Here is an 11,062-nt window from a genome sequence, read left to right on the forward strand (position 1 = left end):
TCCATACCCCCATGAGAATAGTGAGAAGTTGAGGTGTAATTTTGATCCCCAGTTAGGGTTTTATAAATGCAGAGACTTGAATTCAGATGCACAGCCTGCTTTTAAAATGTATATTTTCCCATTTTTTCACTTACAAGGACAATAACAATATTTTATATTTTAGGGATGTAAGTTGCTTTTAGATTAGAATAGGATATATGAAACTGTGAACCTGCCCAGCTTCTAAAAGAAACTGTTATGATTCAGTTTTTCCCCCTTGAATACATGTTCTGCTTAGACAAAATTTTAAAGGCTATTTTGGTAAAATTTCTTGGGCAATTGCCTTGGCATCTGTTAATATAATCCCCATATACTACTGCAACAGGATATAAATTGGAACTCTGGGGAATCATTGATAATATTTAGTGAATAAGATGAGACTTTAAAGAACATGAAAAGAATTTCTCTGCTAATATTGCAATTGGTAGTGTAAGGAGAGGTAGGAATATTTAGGAGTTGGTTAAAGAGAACATAGTTCAAACTCCCTCCATAAATGCCAGTATCTTTATGCAAAGTGTTTTTTGTTGTTGTTGTTTCATTGCCTGTAAGCAATTGCTAATAAAAAATATTGCCAGGATAAAAAAGGTAAACTCTTCTATTGAACTTCCTCTCCCAGGTGCCAGGGGATTTCTCCCAATCCCGTGTTGCTAAGTTACAGCCCTCCTCCACTTCTTTCTTTTTTGTTAGCAGCAAGGTCTCTCTCTTGCTCTTCACCTTAACTCCTCCACAGAAAAATACATGTAGTGAAAACTAATTTTTTTCTAAAATGTATTCAATGGAGAATGCCTGTCCAGTTATGAATTAGACCTTTTTCTCTTTCAAAAAAACCCCTTTCCTATTCTGTCTTCTAACTCTGATTTGCTCTTTTGTGATCGTGTTCCTGTCCTGCTTTCCTTTACATTGTACTAACTCATGGGTCTTCCATGATCATGTGATTTGCAAAGACACCTTTCTACTCCTGACCTTTCCCTCACTTGTCTGTCTCTGAAATCTCTTCAATATTTTCCTGTAAGATTAAAAATGACAGGGTAGAAATGGAACTTTCCTACCTTTTCTCACCTTTCTTAGACACTGACAGCATCCTTCCTGCTTGCCCCATCCCTCAACCCAGGTGTCTTTGATTCATCCCTCTCTCCCTTCCTTCTCACATCTAAATCTTACAGTTTCTTATTCTGTAACATTTTTATCCAGAATATTCAGTCCAACTCCTGACTTGGCTTTTTCTTACCACCATAGCTTCCCCTCCTCTCCTTCCCTATACTTGGTGTTCTTTTCAGACTCACTCACTAGCTGAGATCAGCTTATTTCTCTGTGTTTCTTAACACATCACCTTTGAAGCTCTCCAGTGACTCCTCTTTTGAGTCGTACAGTGTTTAAAGTCCTTACCTTTATCATTAAAGTCTACCATTATTTTACCCACTCTTGGAATATTTGCTCTAGTATTTCATTGAATTACCCTCTTCTTTCCTCTGATAGCAAAGTGAGAGTTATTTTACCCATTTGTCTGTCTCTTGCAAACCTCATGACAATTTCTGCATTGCTCTTTTTCCATAGAATATCCCCCATTTAGACTAGGCTGTTAAACAGTTACCTTTTCCACCTGCTCCTGTTTTACCTACAGGGCTAGGTACAGACATTCAAAAAGCTTGAGGCAGAATTGATTTAAGTTCTGTGACCCGCCACTGCCAACCCCCTCCCCCCCGGGTAAGTGGCATAGTTTAAATCAATAGCAAACGGAATACACATTTGCCTTTTGGAGGAGGGTGGCAAATCTTAGACTGGGTTTCACCATTTTAAAACAAGTTTATGTATGCCAAAACTCTTCTGTGATGGGTATAGATTGCTTGCTGATCACTTATTCTGGTAAAAGTGTAATGTCTATTCCTGGGCCAGAAGATCATCAGCTGATAAATACTGATCTGGGGTTCCTGATATTTTCAAAGAATTTAAAAGAACATTTAAAAAAAATTAAATGGCAATCAAGTGAGAAGGGCAGCTCCATGTAAACACACAACACTATATTTACCTTTGCCCTCTTACCTCCTTTCACCTCCTGCTTGTTACAGTATCTTGTTTTAAATTGCAAGATTTTGGGAGCTGAGACTGTTCATATGAATCTATACTGAACTCAGTATAATGGGGCCCTGATCCTGACTGCTCACCTTGGACACTAATGAAACGGTAAAGCAATACCATGTAAAGTGTCCAAAGCAAAATTATCTTGCAGCTATCAGCTTTGGGATGGTTGGTAATGACCAATAAGTTTTAATCTTTATTCTTCTAATGTTGCAGAAAATTACTAACAGAAAATAAGAATCTTTCCTCTTTTTTTATCTAGAAAAACTCTTTGTGATTTGAATGGCTTGTGATAGTAGTTGTTCTCCTACAAAAGCGGAAAGATTTATTGTGTGAGCTCCTATTGATTTAACTTCTGGGTTGAAAGTTTTTACAATTAAGGATATAGCTTCAAAAAAGTGGTCAGGAAACGCAAGGAAAGGGCCTGAATCTCTTTTCTCTCATTCTCTTTATTCTAAAGCAGCTCTTTTAACTTCAGTGGAATTATACATGGATTGCATCTGAGTCAGTTGAAGGCACATCAGTCAGTGAAGTCTTTTGTCTGCTACTTTGAAAAGTGCAGGGTCTAAAGTGTAAGATGATGTATAATATTCTGTTTATTTTGGGCAAATGGGACTTGTCTGTGGCATGTTGAGATATATAGATATATAATTTATTTTTTGCTGTAAATGCTCTTTAGCAGAGCACTCCACTTGTGCCATTAAGAAGGATGATTCAGCAGACAAATGGGAAGTCAGTTCCTAACATACTGTTAGGAGACCCTGTGCTACTGGAGGTGCCACCTTTTGGCTGAGATAAAACAGAAGTTCTGATGATTTGTGCTCATTAATACACCTATTGCAAACCTGGGAACAGGAAAACAGAAGCATTATCATAACTATATTTGGGAACAAGATTCAGCACTGGTTTGAAAAGGTCTTGAGCTTTTCAGTCTTTTGGTTGAGGACTGGAATCGTAGGCTGCCTCCAGGGCTAGGGACAGATATTACACATAAATGAATTTAAGTGATTAGAAACTTGTTTAAACCTGTAACAGTACAGAAGTTCAGTGCACACAAACCAGTTTGAAAATGGCTGAAACCAGTTTGAGAGAAACCTGATTGAATGTAGTATCAGACTTAACTGATTTGGGTCAAATTGGTTCCTGCAATATCTGTCCCAGACCCCTTCCTGCGTTAAATTTAAATCAGTCTCCCAGCATCCTGGCATGCTTTCTGGGCTGGTTGGGGCTCTCTACTCCAGAGAGCTGGGCTGGCCTCTCCCCTCTGCTTCCTGGCTTCAGGTCTGACAGACTGCACGTACAGCAGGGTCTGCTTGGCTTCCTCCTGCTCCCTGTCTCCCCTACTCCCTGCTCAAGCAGGGATCTCCCCTCCCCTCTGCCTTACACAGAGATCTCTCAGCATTATTTAGCATACCACATGCTGATTACAGTCTGTGCTGTGGGAGTTGGGACAAAGGCAGACAGGATTTTGTTGGCTTAGGAGTTTTCTGGAGGTAATCAGCAGGTAGCTGGTAATGTCCCTCTATTTCTTCCTTCGAAAAACTGTTTAAGAAGAGCTTGAACCATTTAAGAAGAGCTTGAATGGAAAGAGGCCGTTGTTTTCTTAATGGGCTTATAAACACTGAGTTAGGGGTGATGAACACTTTTCAACTCCCTGCTGTGGGGGGGAGGGGGGAGGGACCCCTCCCTAATCAGAGTGTCCTGCTGGGGCCTGGCCATGCCCCCCCCCCTCAGCTCAGCACTGTGGAAGGGAAGGGAGGGCTGCTCTAGTGCCTCCCCTGCTTCTAGACTGAGCCACTGCAGTGGTGCTGGTAGTTCTTCAGTCCAGAAGGAATGTCTTTGTGATTACAAACTGGTTTAGCCTAAGCAGGTTATATTAACCTGCAGAGATTGAATCAATTCATGCTCAGGCTTTTTAAATGTCTGTCCCTAGCCTAGATGTTGTTTTTATAGCCCTACTAAGTTGCACCATTACAAAAATAACTAGTGCTGTGGGTTGCCATGTGTTCAGAGCCCCCTGGATAAAGTGCAGCAAAAGCAAGCTGTCTAGCAGGGGGGCGATAGAGAGTGCTCCATAGCTTCATCCACTTGCTTTCCAGCCCCCTCAGCCTTCACTGATAGTTTTGTGAGCCAGGCTCCCAGGGAGCCTGAAAGTCCAACCTAGTGCTTCAGTGGGCTGCTGGTGTTCCAGTCTTAATAGTTCTTTAAAGTTCCCAGGGTGCAGGCAACCTGCTCACCCTTACTGCCAGCAGCAGGGGTAATGGTGTTCCCTTCAAGATTGTGATGTTTAAACAAAACTTCTGTCACAGATGTGCAATTTTTATCTTGGGACAAATACCTTTTAATGTATGAAATGTTATCATTTGTTGCAGAGTACTCCTATAGATCTCTCCAGAAATGTTATGTCTGAAGGGGGATATAGCTTTTTGTCAACAGGTGTCTCTAGGCTTTAGCTGCCCTGTCCTGAGTGTGTTCTTTGGGGCTGGCATACCTCTAAATGCTCTGAAAGAATCTTTGTGTTTCGTTCCCTGCCTCCTCAGTGGAATCGGAAATGCTGGTTTATTCTCATAGGTGTTGCTTTAAAGGTACTGAACCCTTATTCTATGACCTGATAGATCCCCAGAGAGGAACCATCTGTTGAAAATATACCAAGTATCAATTTATGACATCAGAGGATGCATTTTAAGATTCTTGACTGTAGGGTTGAGAATGGAGAGGATCTGCCCTCTGTTATAGAAGGTCACTAAAATGCTCATAAAATGTTTATGTGCCAGCTCTAAAAAAAATTGTTTAACTTTTTAAAATAAAATTTATTATTATTATTATTATTATTATTTTGTAATCCTTGCTAAACAGTTTGGAATCTGCATTTAGACTAACACTGTTACTAGTATCTCTGACTTCTGTGTGAATAGAAGGATACTGCTATTCTAACACATGCATAAAGATATGGCTTTTATGACACTCCTAGAATTCAGATTTATTAAATTGTTAGGGCTATGCTAAAATTGCCATCGCTGCTCAGCCTCTGGCCCATGCATGGGTTAGTTCTAATACTTGCAAATAATGCAGAGCTAAGTCACTGGAAAGTAAGTCTTCTAGGAAGAGACATTACATAAACTAGCTTAAGTAATCAGAAACTAGTTTAAACCTGTAACAACAGATTTTTGGTGCACACAAACCAGATTGAAAATGGCTGAAACTGGTCTGAAATAAACCTGGCTGAATGTAGTATCAGACTTAACTGATTTGGCTCAAACTGGCTTATGCAATGTCTGGCTCTGCACCACCCCATCAGAAAACAAGCAGCCTCTCTCATTAGTCCAAAACTCTTCTTAAACTATGAAGGAATGGAGGGACATTACCAGCTGAGCTTTTGTTAGCTCCAGAAAGCCCTAAGTCAACACTGGTGTCTACCACGGCACAGACCGTAGCCAGTATGTGGTCTGCTAGCTAATGCTGAGGTGTCTGTGTAAGGCAGAGCCTACAGGGGGTCCCTGCTTAGGGAGTGGTGAGGGGAGAGCAGGGGGAAAGCAGGAGGGAACCAGGCAGACGTCGCTGTGCCTGTAAGTCTCTTGGAGCTGCAGCCAGGGAGCAGAGGGGAGGGGCCACCCCTGCTGTGGAGCAGAAAGCCCCGCCCAGCCCCCAGAGCATGCCAGGATGCTGGGGGCGTCTAGTTTAGCTTAAACCAGGAAGGGGTCTTGGGCGGACATTGCATATACTGGTTTGACTCAAATCGGTCAAGTCTGATATTATGTTCAACCAGGTTTATCTCAAACCAGTTTCAGCCATTTTCAAACTGGTTCATGTGCACTGAACTTCTGTTCTGTTATGTGTTTAAACTAGTTTCTGATCACTTAAACCAGTTTGTGTAATGTCGGTCCCTAGCCATGGTGTCTGCTTCCTCTTTTGTTGTACTGCCTTGAAGTTTGTAGGGACAGATGGCTTTCATTCTGGGTTGGTAGTCCTCTGCGATATTGTGGATAACGACACAAGTTTTAAGATGGTAGTGAATGAGGTTCCTGATGTTTCTGTCTTTTCTCAAGTTCCCAGGCCTTGAACACCTTGTGAAGTAAACTGTAATCACCTTAGAACCTCCCAAAGGGCAACATTTCTTTTTACTGAGATTAGGTATCTCTGAAGCCATTACTAAAGCGTCACTAACAGTTAAAGAACATCCTGTCTTTCATCTATAAGAGCACTTAAGCATAAGGATTTTGCCTTCATTCAATGCAGGACAGAAAAGCTTAGGCAACCTGACAGTGTGATTGGAACAGGAGATGATTTCCATTATGAAAATAAACTGTAGATGTAGAAAAGGCTTCTAACTCTTCTGAAAAGTAGCTTCCCACACATCTGTCAGAAGCAAGTTACTTTACTTACCTGTTACCTGTTTATACTGCAACAGCGTCTTTAGCACTGCTGTTGTCATCCTGAGAGGCTAAGGAATATTGCTCTAGTACATGCCAAAAAGGTCTTTGAATGCATCTAGCATATGTTCTCTTATGTTATAATAGGAAGATAAGTAGTGTCCTTGTTTGGTTTTGTGTAATACAGTGTTTTTGTGACTGAGACATTACATTAGTTTTGCAGTTGACAGGATAAGGTTACTGAGTTTTGCAGTTGACAGGATGAGGGTCTTAATGGGACACATCCCAGGGATCCTGGTTGTTTGTCTGCTGTGGGAAATGTAGATTTTCTACTTTAAAGGAGAAAAAGATGGGAAATGGCAGAGTTCCAGCATGCAAGGGGCTGCTTGGGGCTGGGGGAGTGAGAAGCAGGGAGTGCTATGTACATGTGCATATGTGCACATGCACATGGCAGCCAGGGCTGCAGCCAGGGTGGACCAACTCTAGGCAGAAGCTGCTTCTGTGACCTAGTGGGCAGGACCCAGCATGGGAGGGAGTGCTGCGCCACCATAGCTGTTGAAGTGAGGCACCCCCTGCCCGCCTGGCAGCAGTGGGGATACAACTCCTTGCTGCTGCGCCTCACCTTGGTGGCCATGGTGATGTGGTGCTTCCTCCTGTGCTGGGTCCTGCTGGCTGGGTTGTAGAGGCAACCCCTGCCTGGAGCTGGTCCATCCCGGCTACAGCTCTACACCCCAGAGTAGGCAAAGAAATCTGGGGGACCACAAGCCCCCCACCCACAGTGTTGGCTGTGCCCTCCCATACCCTTCTATATGTCACCTGTGCCCATACCCACCACCCCCTTCCTCACACACTGGGGGGCTGGGGCCAGGGGCCTGTGGGCTGGGAGTAAGGGGCACCAGCAGGGCCAGGGGGCTGTGGATCGGAAGTGAGGGGCATGGGCAGGGACAGGGCACTGGCATATCAGGGCTGCTCAGCACCACATAGAGGGGAATGGGGTGGCAGCCACAGCTGGACCCACATCCTGGGGAGCAAAGGGATCAGTGGGAGTTCTGTTTTTCCCTAAAATAAAATAAACTCCCAAATACGTAGGTATTTAGAATTGGTAGGCTTTAAAATTGCGAATACATCAATAAAACATTGTGTTCAACTGATACCTATCAGTTGATATCTATATAGTGGCATTTTGTTTGAATTCTGGAAAAATGCAGATTTGGGTTTTTGTTTTTTTGTTTTTTTTATTATTGAAGAATTTAACAGAGAAAACCAAGATCCCTCTGATTCATTACTCATGCCCCTGCCTTCCCTGCAAAGAAGTATGTGGAAATAATATTCAAAATCTGTCTTACAAGGCCAAGCTGACCAATTTTAAAATTGATCACTTGCACTGGTTTAGAGTTAACTTTCAAGCATCGTTGGATGATGACACTCTGCAATACCGATACAGAGTAAAAGTGAGTTATTACCTAAACCCCACATAATCCATAGTAGGTTTGACCTGAATTCTGCAGGTGTCTGCAGGATATTTTCAGCTTCAGATGCATTTTTAAATGGAGACTCTTAGTAAATTATATATGAAAATGAATAATACAGTCAGTACAGTATCACCTCACTTAATTTGCTGCTCAATTCAATTTGTTCTTTGCTGCCCCAACATTTTTAACTGTCAAGGTGATGCAGTATTTTATATTCATATGCACAACTGCATTGCAGAAATGTAATAGAAATTGGGAATGATGTAGAAGGCTCTTGGAAACCGTCTTGACGATGATATGATTGGGATGACCCATTATCTGTGTTTGGCTAAAGTGTTCAGCACGTACGTTAACATTGATATCTGAGTTGTCATTTCCGTGTTTCAAGCTTAAACCACAAATGAAATGAGTAGGAACAGTTCATGCTTCTTCAAGAACTGCTGTTGGGGTGGTCTCCAGACAAGGCTATGTCTATTCTGTCTAGATTTGAAATACATCTCTTGAGTTAGTTTAGCTCAAGTGAGACTGATCACAGTCCAGAATAACCCTGTTTGTTTGATTTTTAGATTTTATATCCCTATCCAAAAGGTTCAGAGCAACTTAAAATAAAGAGAAAGCTAACACTCAGATGGGAAACAACAGTAGATTCCTCAAGCAACTTTCCCAACCTCACCCCCCAAATAATGCTTCCCTGCATAAACCCCCATACAGACAAACCCACCAGCTGATCCCAACCATGTGCCCCCCTACAAGTTGCCTGTCAGGCAGTATCACTCCATCCTCCTTCAGTGTCCCTTATAAGCCTGCACCGCACTCCTACAGTGGGGCTGTGGCTGTTGCAAAAACGCACACTATTTTCTTTTAGTTAAAGTGCTCCTACCTCCAGTTTGAAATGCAGGGATGCCGAATACACATGATGCGGAGGCTGCTGGAGCATGCTAATTAGCACGCTCCAGCAGACTTGCAGCAGACTTGATTAAATAAAATACAAACCACTTAAATGCTTATCAAACTCCATCTTAAAAGTAGCTAAGTTTTCAGTCATCGCTCTTCCAACCATAGGCTTTTCCAAATGTCACGGTTCTAATGGTTAAGAATCTTCTAACTTCCAGCCTAAATCTATCGATGGCCAGTTTGAATCAACTTGCCCGTGTGCCAACATTTGTCTTTTAGCTTAAACAGCTCTTATTTTCTGGTGTTTGTCTTCCTGATATATTTGTAGAGGACATTCCTATAGTGTCTCAGCTTTTGTTCTTTTAGAACAGTGAGGGCTAACCTTTTTGGTGGGTATTCTACAAATTAGCTCTACAAATTAGCTCACTTTCCCCAAGTGCCACTCTGATCCAACTCCTCTGACCAGCGTCTGCTCTACTTTCTGCTCCCTCTCCTGTAGTCCCTGCCCAATCTCCTGCTTTGCTTGCTGCTTCCTGCCTTATTGGCTGTTGTACTGCCTGTCGCCTCCCTGATCTACTGGGTGTCACACACACAGGCAGCCTGTGCCACATGTGGCAGTTGTACCAAAGGTTGGTCAACAACTCTCAGCTGTTTTTCCCCTGTTCCCCTTCTCATATGATAAGCTTTCCATTCTGCTTTTCATTCTGAAGTCCTTTTCTGTTCCTGTTCCAGTTTGTGAGTCTCACTTGAATGACTCACCAGAACTGTGAATGGTTTTCCAGTGCCTTGTCCAATAGCACCAATAATTCTTTATCTCTACTAAAAGTACTTTTTCCTTGTATATCCTAGGATCACACTGGCAGATTACAGTTCTTTTTGATCAGCTGTTATCACTTTGCTTCCATCTCCCCTACTACTTGTTGTGACCATCAGTTTAGCTTGTGCAAGTTTGATGCAGAAACTAACAGAGTGAAGTCAAATGTTGCTTAGTATTAAAATACAATTAAACATGTTGGGAAGAAGATTCTTACTGGAGAGTTACCACAATCTGTAAATATCTTGTTGTATAGGACACATGCTAGTATGTCCAAAATTATACAAGAGGGAGAGAAAATCAAGATTCCATTGTGCTTGATTAGTTAAACCTACCTTCAGAGAATTGGTTTATGCATAATAGAAGCTTCTGTTTTCCTCATAACATCAGAACAGTGAGGACATTGATTTAAATTAAAACGGGCCAGTTTCAAAGCTAATAAAAAGAAAAACTGTTCTCAGATAGCTTGTAATTTAGACTGTGAAACTCTTGACCTAAATGACTACCTGTGGCAATAAGCTTAGCAAAATTCAAAGAGGTTGGACTTTCATATGGATCTTCAGAGTGTCCAAAGTGATAGTAAATGCTAATAGAACCCTGGTAAAACCTTGTAACTTAGGTTGTATGCTGATCTCTAGCCAGTGGAGACCTGAGCAAGATGGGGGCAGATTATCCCACATCTGCCTTCTTCATGATGGTACACATTCCTGTGAACCATTTAGTGCTGATGGTTGTTGGAGACAGGGCACTGAACTACACTATCCTTGAGCAGATCCAGTATAGCATATTCTTATGCTTCTAGCTGAAAAACAGCTCCTATTTTCTGTATAGGAAATTGCTCAAGTGGTAAAATACCATGGTAATGAGCACATTGTAAGAATCCAAATGGAATAAATTTCAGATAGTCCGTTGATCCTGGCTGGCAATCTCAGCTGAAAGGCCAAAGACAAAACATACATAGAACAACTCCTCCAGACCTAGTCGTGAGAGCTGTTAATCTAAACGCAGGCAGAAGGCAGAGGAGAGGTGCACTTCATCGACTAACTCGGGCCTGTCCTATTTCTAAGTGACTGGGGGCTGCACGCCCTGTAGGTCATAGATTTCATGGACATTAGGGCTGGAAGGGACCTTGGAAGATCATCAAGTCCAGCCCCAAAGGGCAGGAAGTCAGCTGGGGTCATAGGATCCCAGCAAGATAAGCATCCAATTTGCTCTTGAAGGTGTTCAGAGTAGGTGCTTGAACCACCTCTGATGGCAGGCTGTTCCAGACCATGAGGGCTCTGACAGTAAAGAAATTCTTCCTTATGTCCAGCCTGAAATGGTGTCGCAGTAGTTTATGACCATTCGACCTCGTCATCCCTTGGGGCGCTCTGGTGAACAAACGTTCCCCCAGATCC

The sequence above is a fragment of the Gavialis gangeticus genome, unplaced genomic scaffold (assembly GCF_001723915.1).
Source record: "Gavialis gangeticus isolate Ggan-Ray unplaced genomic scaffold, GavGan_comp1, whole genome shotgun sequence".
Lineage (NCBI taxonomy): Eukaryota > Metazoa > Chordata > Crocodylia > Gavialidae > Gavialis > Gavialis gangeticus.